Consider the following 20370-nt stretch of genomic DNA (forward strand, 5'->3'; position numbering starts at 1 on the left):
AAAACTGTATCCCATTTCCTCTCACCTAGTTTCATTTTCTGTCACCTTTTTTCAGCAGCAGGACGTGGAGTGTACACTTCAGATACTCAGTCTTTAGTGAGCTGCTTTTTTCTTCAACAACTGCTCAGTCTCATCATCATCCTTAGAGCTTCAGATTCCCAACTGTGGCACCTCCAAATCTAATTGCTTGGCACCGCATTTCTGACATCACAGTCTGTTGCCATGGAAAGTGCCACCAATTCAGCATGATGACTTCCCTGCCAGAAGGAGAGGATGCTCTGAGAGGGAGACAACATTTGTTTAAGCATAAATATCTTTGATATTTAGCAAAGAGGCAAGAGACTATATGGAAGACAACAGAGGAACCAAAAATTCTAGTTTATAGGATGCTTTGCCTCTTCAGTAAAAGTCAGGTGGCTCAACTTTCTTCAGGTCGTCACATTATACAAGCATTTCCAGGTGATTATTTCTTTGACTTGTGGGTTCACTGGAATAATGCTAGAGCTCAATGACACTTAGTGTTCAAAAAGCAGAACGCCCCTTTGAATGCTACATCTGCTTTTTCACATTGCTATTGATGATTATCTTGATAGAAAGATGAGCAGCAGTCATTCTAAACAGAATTGCTCATCTCAGCACAGTCTTTCCAGTGAAGCCAGTTTACAGACAATTTCAGTAGCTTCTCCCTCCTGCCCTTGTGCTAAGCCTCGGGCCCCATCTCTGCCAGGAATAAACCCTAATAATATCTACTGTTGCATTTACAGGGTTTCAATGAACAGTTTTTGTAAGGATGTTGCCAAAACTTAAAATCTGTTCTTATCACATGGATGTACTTATTAGAGAGAAACATGAGAATATTTTGCCTGGAAAATTATAAAAATTAGTCTAGTTTTTATTGTTACCTAATGGTAAGTTATAATCTGTTCCCTAGGATTCTGGGTAAAAAAGTAAATTTGAATGAATGTGTCTAATTTTCATAGTCCCCTTTCTAAATTCTTTTAAAAATGATTTTTTTTAAAAAGAAAAACCATATTGTTTTCTGGATACAAGATACTCCAGGCTCCCATCAAGAATTTTGAGGAATACCTGAAAGAACTGGGTTAAGGACTAGGAATATGCTCACCTAATGGTGGTGTGAGAAGCAACAATTTGCCTGAGAGGACCTTTACATCCTTCTGTTGGACAGGCGAGATGATATGTAGGTGTTATATTCAGGCTATGTGTCAATTGGGAAGTTCCTCTCAGTCCCATCAGGCCTGGGCAATGCAACAGGCACCAGAAAATGTACCTAACAAGAAATCCAAAGTGACGCTTACTCAATTTTCATCTATAGTAGAGGGTTCTCTTTGAAAGTTATAGGGCCCCTGACAGGGCGAAGTAGGTTGGGTGAAGACTATTAGCTGCCATGTCAAATAAAGAAAAACCGGAGCTGAGAAGGGAACTAGGTTCCCACAATATTCTCTCCTGTCCTCATGGCTCTTTTCTATATAAGTTGTTGGGGTAGCTGAACTGTGTGTGGCACAGTGTACCAAGAAAAACTCCTAGGTCCTTTCTTTTTTGGTCTACTATATCTGGAATATCCAAACAGAATTACAACTTCTCAAAGAACCATGCTGGCTGGGAATACTAAACATGGCTAGATCACCCCTAATAAAGATGAGAGAGAGGAATCATAGGATTGATGAAGAGATACTGAAGTTCAAAGGAATCAATACACGTGTCTTATATGAAATGGTTAATGCAGGAAACACAATCATTTAGACATTTTCTAATTCTCTTTCTCAAGAGAACTTTTTACCAATAGTCAGATAACATAAAGGAGAGAGGTTAGGACTCCAGGCTTGAACAAATCAAATCACACTCTGTGGTTTATGGGCTATTTATGGTTATAGGTTGATTATAAAAACTACCTTGTCTCAATTTTTACATTTACAAATGTGGTAATGGGATTGGTATGCATTTTAAATGAATCATTTGTGCACTTGAAAAAATATGTGGCACATACTAATTAGGCTAGAAAAACTATTCTTAGAAGACTAGAGAAGACAATCATAAATAAAAATAATCTAAAATCAGTAAATACAATAAGTGATAAAATATGCAAATGCTGTCTCAAAAGAAGAAAACCGCAGAAAACAGCAGATTTGATACTACTAAAACAGTTGTAAATTACATTAGAAGTGGTAGAATTCCTTCTGAAAGTGATAAAAGATAAAAATAGCAAAAAGATGCGGGTGTTTTAAAAAGTGACATAAATACAAATAAATCATATAATAACCATTTCAAGAGAAAGCTGAAAAAATTGGTGGAACTAAAAATCTAGATAAATATATAAGTGAATAACAAATGGAGCAGAAATACTAGATGGTGAGTAGGTTCTAGATTAGAAACTGGCAGTGTTAGTTGAGAGTTCGGCTCCTGAAGAGTAAAGGGGAAACAATGTATTCCATTCACAGTGGACAACATTAATTCTCTCAGACCAAATTTATTGAGCTGGCACTATTGAAAAATTGGGGAAAGAGCAGTCAATCAAACAATCCCTCTTTATTGGCACTTACATTCTAGTGAGGAGACAGGTTCATTAAAGAAAGTCATAGGTTGAGCAATTACCAGCTGCTGAATGCAGGTAAGGGAATTTCATGACTAGCTGAGTAAGAGGAAGAAAAAGCTGAAGAGAGTCCCCCCCCTGCTGGCACAGGCAGTTGAGCACAGCACTGTGAAGCTGTCCACAGCCACCGGTCGGTCGTGCCGCTGCTCCCCTCAGCAGTGTATTTCGTCAGTCTGCTTGTCTGCTCCCCGCTCTCTCTCTGGTGAATCCTCTCACCCTCCAGTGTGTCTGACCTGTACCCTGGTTCTTGTATGTGTGAATAAATAAATCTTAAAAAAAAAGCTAATGAGAAGGCTCAGTACGTGTGTGCAAGCCAAATATGACAGGGCCTGCTCTACTGAAGCTGTTGTCTCAACAGAGTGATGGATGGCCTAGTAACCGCAGCAAGGTGTCACTTCAGAGATAAGAGGCTGCTAAGAGGCACCATCCTTTAGGAAGCAGCATGTACCTGAAATCAATGATTATTGTATTATTCTATGTACCAAATGGGTAGAAACCATGGATCCAGATATAAAGGAAGAGAAGGAGTAATGGTCCAGTTTATCATTTTCAGTGACCCATTTGAGAATGTGGGCTTCTTGTCCTTATTACAGTGCCCTCTACAGACATAGGAGCCTGGTTTCTAGAGGCTGACACTTCTCATAGGAGAAAAAGCAAGAACTTCACAGAGCATTAAGTGACAGCAGCTACCTGGGCACTTTAATATGGCCAGGAAATAAAAAGAAGAGTCAAGAAGGCATAATCAGTGATAAGTAAGTGATTGAGAGCATCAGAAGGTCCTTAGTGAAATAAGAAAAAAGACAAATTACAGAAATAGAAATGGATTCCAATCTGCATAAAGTCTGAGTCTCAGGAAAGATTTAAAAACAAAAAAACAAAACAAAACAAAAAAACCCAAGAGAAAAGAAAGCTATTGATGCCCTAAAGGGTACACACACACAAAAAAAAACAAAAAACAAAAAAAACCAAAAAACCCTATTAAAATTTATTTAGAGTTAAAAATGGGCAAGACATTCAAAACTTCATTTTCTATTTTCTGTTCATTTCTCAGGCCATTCATTTGTTTGAATTTTATTGTACTTCTTTGATTATCTAGTGCTCTTGTATCACTTTGATTTGCTTTTCTGCATTTTTTAAACTCTGATTTTCTTTATTACTGCAATTTTGAACATTTTATCTATAGGGAGATAAAATTTTCCATGTCTCAGTGGCTGGAGTCTATAGAATTATTCTCACCTTGTGATTTTACAATCCCTTGAAGTCTCAAGGTGCAATGTATTAGTACTATTTGCCTGCCCATTTTTTGCTGCTTTTAAAATATTTCTGACAATTCAGTGGTTTAAATCATCTGAAAAGATAATCAACTGGCAAGGATCAAAACCCTAAATAAAATGACAAAGATAATTAAAATTGCATCACAACATTCTCAACAATATAAGGAAAAAATCCCAAGGAGTTTATGGGAAGATCTTAAGTCCATCATATTCTCTCTCTCTCTCCAACACCCCCCCCCCAAGGAAAAGAGAGAATGATGGATTTAAGATCTTCCTATAAACTCCTTGGGATTTTTTCCTTATATTGTTGAGAATATTGTATCTGATATTCTATCTATAATATCTTATATACCTCTCTCTCTCTCTCCAAGGAAAAGAGAGAGAGAGGTATATAAGATATTATAGATAGAATATCAGATACAATAGATAAGATCAGATATTAGTGTGTGATGGAACTGGAGATTGGCAGTGGGACCTTGCAGAGAGGTACCTAAAATTGAGAACTTTGCATAAAGCTATGAACTTTGAAAGGGTTTCACCATCAGTAAATAAATTGGGCTGGGGCGGGGGGCAGTCTTTAGGAAAAGCTGTCTCTGACAAGCTTAAAAAAAAAAAATAGAGGGAGGGTTACTGTTGGGAGCCATAGCAGTTGGCTACTCTCATATGGTCCAGTTTCCATTTACATTTCCTGCAAGGTCTGAGAAACCTCAGATAAACTAAATTAAAGTGGACTTCAACATTTGAAAATCAATGTAATTCACCATATTAACAGACTAAAGAACAAACATGTCTGATTATCTCAATAAATGCAGGAAAAACATTTGACAAAATCATACCCTTTCAAGAAAAATCTCTCACAACTGACAAATAGAAGAGAAAGTGCCTAAACTGAAAAAAAAAAAAAAAAAAACAACTTTACCAAAAATATTACAGTTAACATCACTCCTAATGGTAAAAGACTGACTGTCTTCCTATAAAATCACAAGTCAAGGACATTCTCTTTTATAACTGCTACTCATTGTACTGGAAGTCCTAGGTAGTGCGCTAGGACATGACAGAAAAGCACTCATATTCAAAAGGAAGAAATAAAAATTGTCTTTAGTCACAGACAATATGACTTTTATATAGAAAATCCCAAATAATCTACAAAAACTCCTAAAACTAATAAATGACGCATCAAGTTCTCACAGCAAAAGGTCAGTATAAAAAATCTATTGTAATTCTATACACTGGAATAAAAAAGTTGAACTTTGAAATATTTTAAAGTACCATTTAAATGTCACAAAACACTGTTAGGTAAAAATATAACAAAATATGCATGAAATGTGTATTCTGAAAACTGTAACACACCATTAAAAATATCAGAGACCAGAATTAGCATGTTCATGGAATGGACTGCTCAAAATGTTATAATGAAATAAGGTCTCCCTAAATTCATCTATAGATTCTATGCAATCTCAACAAAAATATCAGCATATATTTTTGTAGATAACAACATGATTCCAACCACTGTGGAGAGCTGTGTGGAGATTTCTGGACCTACTAAACATAGAGCTTCCATATGATCCAGCAATTCCACTCCTAGGTATTTACCCAAAGGACACAGAAACATCAATTCCAAAGAACACCTGCACCCCTATGTTTATAGCAGCACTGTTTACAATAGCTAAGCTTTGGAAACAACCCAAATGCCCAAAAATAGATGACTGGATCAAGAAGATGTGGTACATATATACCATGGAATATTACTCAGCATTCAAAAAAGATAAACACATGCAATTTGCAGCAACATGGATGGCGCTGGAAGGGATCATGCTCAGCGAAATAAGCCAAAAAGAAAAAGAAAAATACCGGATGGTCTCACTCATAGCAGGAATCTAGAAAACTTAAATAAGGGACCAGGAAAATGAATAACTACAAGAAAGTGAAAATCAAAATCAACAAAAAACTATGAACCAGAGACACTTTTAGGGGGGCGGGGGCGGGAGGGGAGGGATTGGGGTCAGAATGGGGGGCTGCAATTGTATGGGGAATATAACAATAAAATTTATTAAAAAAAAAAAAAAAAAAGATAACATGATTCCAAAAAATTGAATGAAAAGGGAAAGGAACTGGAGAAGCCAAAACAATTAGAAAAAATAAGGACAAAATTGGAGGACTTGTGTAATCTGATTTCAATGCTTCCTATAAAACTACAGTAGTCAATACATTGTAATATTGCAAAATGTACAGACACATACATCCGTAGACTAGAGTCCAGAAACAGATCCACATAAATATAGTTAAGTAATCTTTCACAAAGTTACAAAGATAGTTAAATGAGGACAAATGTCTTCAGTATCACTTTTCAACAAGTGACAATGAAAAAATTGGATTTTCATATGCCAAAACACCAAACATGAATCTCCATCCTTTATACAATAATTAACTTACAATTCACCAAATGTGTAACATAAAACTGGAATTGTTCTAAAAAAAAATCAGAGAAAGTCTTTGTGACCTAACTTGAATTTTGGAAAGGATTTTTGGATATAACACTTGAATACAGATCTATAAAATTAAAAAAATGATAATTTCTATTTTATTAAATTTAAAAGTCTTTCTCAGTGCAGAGAATGCAAAATGAAGCTACAGATGGGGAGAAAATATTTACAAATCATATTTCTGGCAAAGGAATGTAGCCAGAGTACATAAAGAGTTGCCAAAACTCAACAACAACATAAAAATGGATTTTGTGACTATGCTTATATAATGGTTGAGAAAATACATTAAAATGAATAAAACGATGGCTAACATATCTCTGAATTATATATGGTATCGTATACCAATGTCACTTAAATAAAATTTATACAATTATTAAAAAGTTTAAAAATAGACTGAAAAAGTAAGATTCTGAAATATATATGCAATGATTCTGTGATATTTAATGATAAAAGATGCAAAACAAAAACATACTTTTTAATATCATATATATAGTGTAGAGAAATGTGTAAGAAAGAGGACACAAAAATCAGAATAATGTTTATATTTAAGTTTAAAAGGAGATGGTACAGAAGGATACATGAGAGATTTAAACTATAGCTGTAAATTTTAATTCATTGCAAATTATTTGTGGCATATGTGGGAAACTATTAAGTCTTACTAAAACTGAGTGGTGGGTATGGGACATGCATTCTCTCTTTTATGTGTTTTAAATATTTCATAATTCAAGCATTTTCTGATTGAACACTTGAGTATTAAATTGAAAGCAATCAATAATTACAGACAAAATTTATGAGAGCAGACAAATATCTAGATATATTTTAATTCCAAAGACAAAAGAAATATTAAATTCATCAAAGCAGAAAAAAGTAAGCTACTTACTAAGCAAAACATCTTAGGGGAACCACCACGAAATGTCAAAAGTCGCAGGGCAAAAATCTACCTAGAGACCAATAATCCAAGTCAATAACCTCAAAGTGATGTTATAAAGTAATTGAAGATGAACCATGTAACCTATAAGATGTGAAATTAAACCCAAATATTTGAGTAAGATTTAATACCATGTCAATAATAAAACTTGACATGTAGATTCATATCCCCAAAATTTGATAAAATTATAGTTCTAAATTTACTGAATCAACAAAAAATATAAAAGTGGAAGAAGAGATATAAGGAAGTGTTTAGCGATTTCACATAACTGAAGAATAAAAAAGAAGCTTCTCTTTGGGGACAGATATAGTTTTGCTTTAATTCTCAGGCAGCAGAATGACTTGAAATATAATCAGGAGATCTAGTTTCATTTCCAGTATGTACAGACTGTAGAAGTTATCACTTAGAAGAAAAAGTTGGGCAAACTGAAAGTTTATAACATTTCTTAGGCCCATCAGAGAACTGATATCTAAAATCTGGAAGGAAGGATGAATCCAGAGTCATAATCCAGATCTGCTTAACTGGAAAGGAACCAATGAAATTACAAAATGGTGGAAGAGTAAATAATAATGTGGATGAATTGCTTGCATCTGGGTGTGGACTAACATGTGAGAAACTTCCTGGAGCAGCAGTCTTAGAAGAGCTCCATATTTTCCTGGGCTTTGCCTTTAGGAATCACACCAGATGGTAAAAACTTGAAAAAGATTCATTCATGGCTCTGGCACAGAGAAGGGAAGACAAAACCTAATGAAATACGCCCAGAGCTTTCTCATTAACAAAGGTGTTACTCTCCAGATAAAAGGATTTACCAGAACCTTGTTTAAGAGACATAGGGGAGGGCATCCTCTCTCATTCCAGCTCCTGTCTCAGCTAAGGGAAGGTAGGAGTAATCCACAGGTAATGAATTATGTCTCCCAAATTTGTATGTTGAAGTCCTCACTTCCAGTACCTTGCAATGTGACTATATTTAGAGACTGGACGTTTAGAGAGGTAATTTAGTCAAAATGAAGTCATTAAGGTGGACCCTTACCTAACATGAGTGATGCCCTTATTAATAAACAAGATTAGGACACAGACATTCACAAAGGGAAGATACAGGGAAAAGACAGCATTTGTAAGTCAAAGAAAGGCTATATAGAAACATTGATATTGGCCCTCTAGCTCCAGAATCATGAGAAAATAAATTCTACTGTTTAAGTCACCCAGTCTGTGGCACTTTATTATGGCAACCCTAGCAAAATGATTCACCACATACAGAAAACAAAAACAAAACCTATGCAACATATATATTACAGACATTAGTCCACTAAAAGACTGAAAGTTAAATGGATCATAGAATAATTTCCTCTTCCATACTTTATTCCATACCCATACAGCTCCAGTTTAGGAATACTGGATTACAGCTGAAAGAGGTTTAAGACAGGAATTTTCTGAAGAGAAATACTCAGGAATTTCAAATATTTGACACATACAGCTACAAAAGAAAAATGAGAAAAAGTCTAATTCCTAATAGATGAACATAAATCGCACACCAGACACCTATTTACCTCAATTCCTATTATACAATACAACATCTTCAGTTTTTAACCAAAAATGAAAGACATGTCAAATCTCAAGAAAAAAAGTTTCAAGATAAAAAGCAAGTATCAGGGCCAGACTCAGATATTACACTAATTTGAAATGATCAGACAAGGAATTTAAAATAACTGACTGATATGTTAAAGGGACTAAAGGAAAAAGTATACAATAGGCAAGAACAGACAGGTAATATAAACAGAGTGAAGGATGTTCTAAGAAACAATCAAAAGGAAATACTAGAAATCAAGAGCAGTAACTAAAATCAAGAATGTTTTTGATAAAATGTCTGATAGACTCAGGAAACTGAGAATTAGTGCGCTTGAATATAGATCAACGGAAACTTCCAGAATTGAAATAGAAAGGAAAGCAAGAATGAAAAAATAGATACTATGTCTAAGAACAATGAAATAGTTTCAAAGTATGTAACAGATGAGTAATTGGAATACTAGGAGAAGAAAATTAGAATAGCATAACAAATCTTTCAAGTGTAATAGCTAGGAACTTTCCAAGATTAGTGATGAACATCAAGGAACAGATCCAAAAGTATATAACAACAATGACAACTGTACCCAGATAGATGATATTTGAACTGCAAGAGACCAAAGACGAAAACAAGTCTTGAAAGACGCCTTATGAAATATACAACTTATATAGAGAAATGGGTTAAGATTTACTGAAGTTTTCTTATCAGAAATAATGCAATCAAGAAAATTGGAGTGAAAATTGGAGTGAAATATTAAAAATGTTGAAAGGAAAAGAAGCACCCAACTAGAATTTTAGCAAAATTATCCTTCAAAAGTGAAGGAGAAGAGTTTTCCTCAGTGTGAAATAAGAATTGACCACAAACTGACCTGCCGTACAAAAACCAGGAAAATATTTTCTTTGCATAGTAGGAAAGCACAACATATCCAACATTAGGATACCAAGAAGAAAGGAAGATGATCAGAGAAAGAAAAATTGAAGTTGAGTAAAATCTTTTCATTTTTTAATGAAATATTTATATAAAAATATGAAATATGTATAAATATGTATATAAAGTAAGTGTAATGATATACTGGATTCTTAAAACATATTGATAAGTAAAGTGAATTATGGGCCACAATCCACACCTTAACAAATTTAAAAGATGGAAAATTTACAAGCTATGTTCTTAAAGCAAGATAGAATTGAACCAGAGATGAATGACAGAAATGTCTTAAAAACTCCCATATTTCCAAATTAAAGAATACATTTAAAAATAATGGATCAAAAAAGGCTCAAACATAAATTAAAGACATTTTTAACTAAATGGAAATGAAAATGCAGATTACTAAATTGTGGAATGCAGCACAGCAGTGCTTGGAAGAAAATGTATAGCATTAAATGCATGTATTAGAGAAGAGTAATCTAAAATCAGTAACTTAAACTTTCACCTTTGGAAACTGGAGAAAGTAGTACAATTTAAACATAAAGCAAACAATGAAAGAAATTTAAATAAATTAAAGCATAAATCAATGAAAATGAAAACAGAAAAAATAAATTCAATAAATCTAAAAGTTGTTTTGTGGAAATGATTAATACAATTGATGAACTTCTAGCTAACAGATAAAAAGATAACATTTACACTCAAATTAAAAATGGAATTGTGAATACTGATCCCATGGATATTAAAAGGGTAGTAAAGAAAACCATGAAAAACTTTGGGAGATACCACAAACTACCAAAACACACCAGGGAAAAAAAAGATAATTTGAATTGCCCCACATCTATAAAATAAATAGATTAAATAATTAATAATCTTCTAAAAAAAAAACAATAGCAGGCCAGATGGGTTCACTGGTGAATTTTACCAAATAATTATGCAATAAATTATGTCAATTTTCTACAATCTCTTCCAGAAATAGAAACAGAAGGAATGCTGCTTATTCTATGAGACTAGCATTTTTCTAATACCAAACCAGAGAAAATCATTCAAGAAGGAAAACTATAAACCATTATCTCTAATGGACATAAATGCCCAAATTACCACAGTATTAATAAAAATAATCAAATAGTATTGTGTACGAGGTATTATATGCACTGACCGAGGGTGACTCATTCTAGATATTCAAGACTGGTTCAACATTTGAACATTCAGCAATGTAGTCTGCAACATCAACAGAGTAAACAAGAAAACCCTATGATTAGAACATTTGACACAGAAAAAATATTTGATAAAATCCAACATCCATTCATGATAAAAACTCTTAGCAAATTAGGAATAGAGAACTTCCTCCACTTAGTAGAGAACATTAAAAAAAAATCTGAATCTAACCCTACACTGAGTGGTGAGATATTGGATGCCTTTCCCTGACATCAGAAATAACACATGGCTGCTCCCATACCTAGTCATTGTTGTAATGGAAGTCCTGTCTAGTGCAATAAGAAATAAAAGATACACAGATTGGGAAGGAAAAGTAAAACTACACAGATGACATGTAGACAATTCAAAGAATCAACTATATAAAATCTCCTGGAACTAGTAAATGATTACAACAGGTTTCAGAATTGAAGGTTAACATTAAAAATTCATTGGCTTTCCTATATGCCAGCAATGAGTGATTAGAATTTGGAATTAAAAAAGAGATTCATTTATTATAGCCCCCTCCACATACTTTGATATGACCCTAACAAAATATGTACAAGGTCAATAAGCAGAAAGCTAATAAACTCTGATGAAACATATCAAAAGAGATCTAACTAAACACTCCTTTTTCCCTTGGATTAAAGACTTATTGTAAAGATATCTGTTTTTCCCACTTGATCTATAATTCAACACAATCCCCATCAAATTCCCAGCAGACTAATTTGTACATATCAATAAATTTATTCTAAAGTATTCCTTTTAGAATGTCAAGAACATAGAATAGCCAAAAAAAAAAAATGCTTAAAAAGAAAAAAGTTGGAAGACTCACAATACTTGATTTCAAGATTATAAGTCTACAGTAATCAAGACAGCGTACTATTGGTGAAATATCACACATATATATCATGTAGCAAAGCAGAATCCACAAATGGTTCATATAAATGTAGTCAAGATTTTTGAGAAAGGAGCAAACACAATTTGATACAGAAATAGAAGTCTTCTTTAAAAAGGTACCAGAACAGGGCCTCCCTGGTGGTACAAGGGGTTAAGACACAACCTATGAAACTATTTGCAGCCACTGTAGCAAGAGTTCGATCCCCGGCCAGGGAGCTGACCCACATGGTGCAGCAGACCTCTCCTGACTCCCCTCAGCAGTGTATTTTAGTCAATCCACCTATTCTGTTCCCCACTCTGTCTCTGGTGAATTCTCTCACCCCCTGTATCTCTGGCCTGTGCCCCAGTTCTTGTATGCATAAATAAATCTTTATTAAAAAAAGTACTGTTAAAAGGTACCAGAACAATTGGATATTCATAAGAAAAAAAAATTGCACATACAACACTGTGGTGAGGGAATACAGAAGCTAACTACAAGAGTCCCTAATAGCCAAAGTAAGAACAATTTAGCATTATAATAAATGAGCATTGGATCATAACCCAAAGTATGTAATCCAAATAAATACCTATGCATCCATACTGGTATAAATGATTAAATAAATGATGAAAGGGGGATGAAAGGGAAGGGCAAAAGGGGAAGGAAGAGGAGGGAGAAAAGGAAAGAATTTCTTTTCCAGAAAAGAGAAACAGAAGGAATACTGCTTAACTTCTTCTATGAGAATCTAGAAACATCACCTGTACAGGATTCAAAGTAATTAATGTACCACACCATACTTAAAGAGAGCATACTTTCTCATTCTGTAAGCATGACCTGAACATAGTGACCACATTCTGGGGGACAGAAGGTAAAGAAAAACATAACTTTACAATGGAAAAAACAGACAAGCACTATTTCAAGACAGGTAACTCAGGTTAACTTCAACAGTGATAAGTCATGTTGATAGTATCTATCCTTTATATGCTATAATGAGAATGGCATTTCACTTCAGTGATCTTCCAAAATCCTATTACCCAGCCTAATCCTGAGAAAAACATCAGACAAATCCCAACTGAGAGACTCTGTAAAAATTACTAGTACTTCTGAGAACTGTCAAGGTCATCAAAAACAAGGAAAGTCACAGAGACATCACAGATAAGAGGACCCTGAGGAAATACGTCTAAAAAATAAAATGTGGGATCCTAGAACAGAAAATGAATATTACAGAAAATGTGACTAAGAAAATGTGACTAAAGTATGGGCTTTAAAAAAAAAAAAAAGATTTATTTCTTTATAGGCCAGAGTATAGGCCAGAGGTGTGGGGGGTGAGAGGATTCACCACAGACAGAGTAGAGAATAGAACAGGCAGACTGACGGAAATACACTGCTGAGGGGAGCAGCAGGTATGACAGGAGAGGTCTGCTGCACCATGTGGGCTGCTCCCTGGCCAGCTGGGGATTGAACTCATGCTGCAGTAGCTGTGAATATCTTCATAGGTTGTGTCTTAACCCCTTGCACCACCAGGGAGGCCCCTGGGCTTTAAAATTTTAACAGTGATGTGTAAATATTGATTTCTTAATGATGAAAAGTATACTATCCCAATGTGAAATATTAGTAATCAGGAAAATTAGGTCGAGGACTTATGAGAATCCTCTATTATCTGAAATAATTCTTTAAATCTAAAATTTTCAAAATTGGGGACTCCCTGGTGGTACAAGGGGTTAAGCACCACACTATGAAGCAATCTGTAGCCTCTGCAGCATGAGTTTGATCCCTGGCCAACCAGGGAGCAACCCACCACGGTGCAGCAGACCTCTCCTGTCTCGCCCGCTGCTTCCCTCAGCAGTGTATTTCAGTCAATCTGCCTGTTCTGTTCCCTGCTCTGTCTCTGGTGAATCCTCTCCCCCCACCCCCGCCTCTCTGGCCTGTACCCCAGCTCTTGTATGCATAAATAAATCTTTAAAAAAATAAAAAATAAAATTTCCAAAATTTATTTAAAATATATGAAAATATATACCCTTTATTTCAATAATATGGGTGTACTTTTGTGTTTTTATTTTTAAAAACAAAACTGGTAACATCAGACCTTACTTTGCTGATGGAAATGTAAAAGAGTATACCCACTTTAAAAAATGATTCTATTCATATATCATTTCAGGAGTAATGGTCAGACTTAGCTACAAAAAAAAATTGTACAAGAATGTTGGTAGCAGCTGTTTTCATAATAGCCAAAAGCTGAAGAGTCAAATATCCATCAACAAGAAAATGAGTAAACAACCTGTGGTTTCTTCTTACAATAAACAAGATTTAGCCTCAGAAGGTAGAGAGCTACTTACATCCTCAGCAACATGGATGAATGTCAAGACAAGAAGCCACACAGCAGGCATGAGGAATCTAATGCAAAATGATTCAGAACAGTTTTATCTCTAAGTGAGGAGACATTTCTAAGGAGAAAAGAATTTTTTTGGGTGAAGAAAACTATCTTTGTCTTAATAGGGGTACAAATTATGTGGATACATGCTTTCATCCAAATTCAATGAATTGTACACTTAAGGATTACACATGTCACTGTATGTCAACTTTACCTTTAGCTGCAACTGTAAACAAACAAAAAAAGCAATGTCAATTTACCTCCACTGGTACAGCCCTTGAATTAAGTACATTTAAATTGTATTTTGATTGTCTATTAACATGCTTACTTCCATACATGATTTAAGATGATTTATATTAAGTTGATTGAGAATAAATTAAAATAGATGATTAGCATTTTTGCATATTTACTATGAAGCATCACTGGAGCAAAACACCTATGGAATAAATAGTACCCCCTTTTAAAGATGAGTAAAGTAGGACACAGAAAAAAATTCTCTTGCTCAAGGTTACTTAAAATAGGTAAAATTTCTAGTAGCTTTGTAACCTGCTTTTAACTAGGTGGAGAGGGGTTGGCATGGAATAGAAGTCAGGAACAATAATGTAATTGAACAGTGAATTCAGCTCTCAGTTTTCAGGCATCCAGGGTAAAAGAGACATAAAAATGAGCTGTGTAACAGAAATTGCCTGTTCTAAGGTATCACAGCATCTGACCAGGAGAAACTAGCATTTTCCTGACACTGAATTTTAAAAGAATTGGAGAACTCAGCCGAAGAGTGCTTGTGGAAGAACCATGAACAATATCATACATCATGTATTAAGAAAATAGCGGTTTTACAGAACATGCAGGCACGTTCCTGACCTGACCCTCTCTCACCCTGATATGCCATAAAAACTGGAAACCTGCAGCAGCTGCCTTGCTCAGTTAATGACCTTCCTGTTGATACAGTCTTCTTAGGGGCTCACTTCCAACATATCCTATTTCATTAATTGTAGTCTAAATTAATCATCCTATTAGTAATCATGCTAATTGAACTATTTGTTGTGAGTTCAATCTGATCTGCTACTCAGGAAAATAAACATCTTGGTTTATCCATGACATGTGTTCTCAAGAAACGGTTCACTTAGCACCCAGCTGTAAATCCAAATAAAATTGAGAAGAGAAATTTCCATAGACAAATGTTTTGGCTAACTGTCTCCTTTGGCATTTCAACTGAAATCTTCTCTTTAAAAAATATAGCTGCCATTTGAACTGAGATTTCTTTAGTTTATACCATTTCTAATTAGTGGCTCAGTTTAGTGCTGGCATTTCTCTTGCAGCAGCTGCAGTAGAATCACTGGGCCTAGAACTGCCTCCCCTTTTACCTCCATGCCACTTTCACTGAAGCTCACAGGCCCAGCACAAGTGCCAGGGGCGAAAGTTGCCCTGGACTATCTGCTCTGGTATATTCCTTAACACTTCAATGAGTGAATGGCAGTAGGAATCTGTCAAAATCATAGCTATTTCTGCTGTGGCTCCAAGTAAAGGTCTTAGAAGCAAAAGGGCTGTTAAAAGCAATCACACAATTGCAACTGGGTAGGGAAGGGGTTATTCTGTCTCTCAGCATTATAGCGCATAATATAAGCACTGATATCACAAGAAGATATTACATATTTCACATATTCACAAGAAATTGTGAAGATTCCCATCTTAAAGCTTCTGTTGAATCTATGGAAGCATCTTTGAGCTTGAGGTGAAGCTCTACGCTGGTGCTGCAGCAAACAAGTTATTCTTTCTCTTTCTGCATTGATACTAGAAATATTTGCAAGGACTTGGTTTTGAAAAAGCAATGGAGCGAAGGCCTATAGCCCAAGGGCTTGAGAAATATTTCTGTCCCTCAATGTCTTTTTCTCCAACTTGAGAATTTAGATTCATTTAGGGTTGAGTTAATGACCATAGAATAAATCTCCTCAAATCGTAGGATGTGACTGTATGTGACTATCAGGTAAACAGTCCTCCACTGAACTGCCCAATATGGTTGCCACCAGTTCCATGTAGCTTAATACATTCATTAAAATTTAAAAATTAAAATGTGCATTTCCTCAGTTGCATTGGCCACATTTCAAGTGCTCTGGAAGTAGGGAATAAAACATTCCTATCTTGACTGGAAGAGCTACTGGACAACTCTACTCCCTGTAAGAGAAAAAGGCCCTGCAGACCCAGCAGTAGACAATTAGGGTGTTGTTTTTATTATTCCCTCATAGAGAAGACCATGATATAGGACAGAGGCTTTTGGTCTGACTGCATAATTACTGATGCTCAATTAGGTCAGAGTCCTACTTGTCATGACGTTAACACATGCACCGTCATGTCCAAAAAATGCAGCATACTGAACATCTGACTCTAGTGCTCAGGTCCCTCTTGACTTTCTTCTCCACTCCTTTTGTCCATGTATCTCTCTTTATTGTCCTCCCTCTTTCTCTGATTATTTTTCCTTGCTTGCTCATCAGTGAAAGAAACCTATGCTCATTTATGCCCCACAAGTAAAAGATTCAATACAAGAAGTCATGTTGCTAGGTTTGAAGACAAACGTTTTGACACCAGACGCCTGCTCCTGAGTGACTTCTTTGCATATTGTTATAAAATATTTCTATTTTCCTTCTGAGGACTAATAGCATCCACCAAGATACAGTGAAATCTTTGGGTATGTTGCAATGTCTTGCCAGACGGATGAACTGGTAACTGTCCAAGCTTATCAAAATGCTATTGTGATGTCAAGACAGCTGCAAGACTGTTTCCAGAAAGCCTAATTACAGTGGCTGGGAGATGAGCTTGAAAGGATAAATGCTGTCCCTAAGTAAGATAAGCCAGTGGAAGTTTACAAATGTATATTCCCGTCCTCCGTGTCTCCTCTGTTACCAACAGGCAGCCAAAAAGTCAGCGGGGTTCTTTCAAAGTCTGTCTTTCCATTAGGACTTAGTGGCATTGGCAATGAAAGGTGAGACAGAAGGGCATGCAAAATGGAGTTGAATGCCACCCTGGAACCAAGTTCATTATGCTGAGAATATACTTGTTGCTATGCTAATGGGACAGGATTATATTTCTCTGACTATTTAAAATTTTCCAGCACAAATGAGGCAGTGTAGTGGGGCTGTTACATCATGTAGCTTTCTGGAAGGGCTGGTGGCGCCTCTCCATTTACACCTCCTCCTCTTGCACATGGCCCCTTTCCTGGTGAGAAGATGCTCTAGCTTTTTACAAAGTGGTCCCATTTGCTAGGAAAACATGGTGAAATTCAATTAGGGCTTGTAATAGCCAGATTTCATGAGAAACCCATAAAGGTAAAAACATCCTGGTGACATTCCAAACATGTTCTACAAGCACCCACCCATCCGTCTCACAGTTCCATGGCTGCTCCATCAATACCATGTGTGGGGAGGGGTAGGAGGAGGGCCACTCAGTTGAAAAGAAGGGCACAGTTTAAAGATTTGGTTTAGGTGTTTGTTTTTGTCTTCCAGTTAAACTGGGCTCCACGGTGTGGAGAAGACAACAGCAAAGAGACATAAAGCTGGAGAAAGTAGAAGAGAAAGAAAAGGCTCATATTTGAGAAGTTTATCATTTACTGAGGATAGTTTAAAACACACCCAGGAAACAAGACAGACTAAGTTTCACCGGGAAAAAAAAATCTCCTAAGATCATCCAGAAAACAGCCTAAAATCTATATCTCATTTCAACTTACACCTGAGGATGCCTGAATCCCCACACATCTACATTACTGAAGGTGAGGAACCACAACACCCTTGGATTTGGCAGGGTCCTAAGAGGCAGCGCAGAACCCAAAACACAGCAGAGCCGGGCACCCATAGTGGCAGCCACAGCTGGCAGTGCCAGAGCCAGGAATCAGCATAGGAGGGTCCAGATTTGGGGGAAATATATCTCTAGAACACCTGCCTCCTGCCCCTGAAGTTGGAGGTGGTGGTCAGACTTTGAACTCCTGCAAATTTTCATTACCTGGAGTGGTGGGTAGAGGCCCCTCTCCCCATCCCTCGGAAAAGTAGAGAAACCTGTTTCCAGCATCTAAGCTTCAACCTCTACCAGCTAAAAAATTTGCCCCATATCTCCCTCAGCTCCTGACCAGCTACAGTGGTGTGAGCTCTGCTTGCTACAAGGAAAACTAGCAGCTGGATGGGCATAGATGTGACTTATCAGGGCCACTGCTGGCAACTTAACTGGGCATCTCAAAGAATATCTGATCCTCTCCACTTGGACTCCTGGGGCTTCCTGACTATTGAAAAAGTCAAGCACTTCCTACTTTAAAGAATAAAGACAGCCTGGAAGAGTTAAGCTATACCTTGGCTATTGGCAGCTAGCTTGAAGTTCCAAAAGATGCCTCCCCCACAATCCATGTGCCCTCCCCCACATGGATTTCAGGGTCTTTCTCTGGTCTCATAGGCTACTGCAGACCAGTAGAACATAGTCTTCCTGCCACCCCCAAAAGAGCACTGATCATTGAGAAGTCGTGGAGTTGACACACAACTGTGTGACACCACCACACAGGCTTCCTAGATCCCCTAGTGCAACACATCTGGACAAGTGCCACATACTCTAAGAAGTGTTGATTGCTAAGCTGATGCTGAGCTGATAGCACCTTGGGCTGCTGACGGCTAGCTTGGTGACCCCAAAGCAAATCGTTCTCCTATTTGGTTTTAGCAGGCATTTGGGTAGCCTAACTTCTACCGAATCTGAAACTTCTCCCAATACCTGCCCAGACCCTTGCATCACTATTTACAATAGCCAGGTCCTGGTAACAACCTATATGCCCAAAAACAGATGAACTGATTAAGAAGATGTGCTATATATACACAATAGAATATACTCAGTTATTAAAAAAACAAAGATGAAATCTTACCATTTGCAACAACTGGTAAGGATGGAACTGGAAGGATTATGCTAAGTGGGACAAGTCAGAAGGAGAAACAAACACTGGATAAACTCACTCATGTGTAATGTGAAAAACAAACTAAAGGAGTAAACCAAACCAAACCAAAAAAATTCCTAGAAATCTGACAGTAAAACTGAGGCTACTAGAAGGCGAGAGTGGAGTTATTAGGAGCATTAGGAGGAGGGGCTCAACAGACTCTGGTGGAAGATTACTGGTGTGTTGGTGGTAGGCGTGGTGTGATAACGTACATTTGTAGAAGAGTGACACCACTCTCCCTAAAACATTCAGTGTTGTAAATCAATGTTACCTCAGTATACATAACTAAAACAAGGTGATAGCATCAATTAATAATTGTTAACCCAAGTACCTGAAATAAAGATTAACTCGAAACCAACAAATAAACCTTTGGGCCTCTCAATTCATCCACCTGTCTTAATTACTACCACTCTCGTAACCTAACATCTTCTCACAATAAATTCTAGTCTTCTCCCAACTGCTTTGCTTCAATGCATTTATTCCCTTCTACAAACCAAGTGACATTTTAACTTGTGTTTAAATCTCTTCAGTAATCTTTAGTGTTTTAAGATAAAGACAACCTAACAGAGTTTACAGGCTCTATAAATTCCAAGTCCTCCCTATCTTTCTTAGAAGCTTCAGCTCACATGACTCTCAGTCAGCCCTGCCCTTTTCTCAGTCTCTCTTAAGCATCTCATTCTTTCGAGCTTTTTTTTGTTTTTTTATAAGGTGTATTTTTTTTTTTTTTTAAGATTTATTTATTTATTTATGCAAGCACTAGGTACAGTCAGAAGAGGGAGAGGGTGAGAGAATTCACCAGAGCCAGAGCAGGGAGCAGAGCAGGCAGAAGGGCCGAAGTACACTGCTGAAGGGAGCAGCGGGTGGCAGGAGAGGTCTGCGCTCCACGTGGGACCATCCTCTGGTGGCCGGGGAGCAGACGGGGATTGAACCAGTGCTGCAGAGACTGCGGGCAGCTTCGCAACCCAGCACTCAACCGCTGCGCCACCAGGGAGGCCCCCTTTCGAGCTTTTTGCATATGCCTGTCTCTTCTGCCTAAGATTTACTCTCTTCACCGATTTAATGCCAATTCAACTTTTAACTCTCAGTACAACAGATATTTCATTAGAGAGCCTTCCCTAACCTAACTAGGCAAAGTCCTTTATGATATATGGTTTTCTTCTATCCTAAACTTACCTCTGTAATTGTTATCAAGGTTT

The 20370-nt window shown here is 36.7% G+C and overlaps 1 long non-coding RNA gene across 1 annotated transcript; it reads left to right on the forward strand.

Annotated features, from left to right (window-relative positions):
• The first annotated feature begins 239 nt into the window (after positions 1 to 239).
• LOC129145781 (uncharacterized) lies at positions 240 to 18535 on the forward strand. Its single transcript, XR_008551821.1, has 3 exons — positions 240 to 459; positions 17715 to 17977; positions 18324 to 18535. It is a non-coding gene; the product is annotated as an uncharacterized LOC129145781 (long non-coding RNA).
• Positions 18536 to 20370: the final 1835 nt, after the last annotated feature.

Source organism: Talpa occidentalis, unplaced genomic scaffold (assembly GCF_014898055.3).
Source record: "Talpa occidentalis isolate TD23 unplaced genomic scaffold, MPIMG_talOcc4v2.1 talOcc4.14, whole genome shotgun sequence".
Taxonomy (NCBI): Eukaryota; Metazoa; Chordata; class Mammalia; order Eulipotyphla; family Talpidae; genus Talpa; species Talpa occidentalis.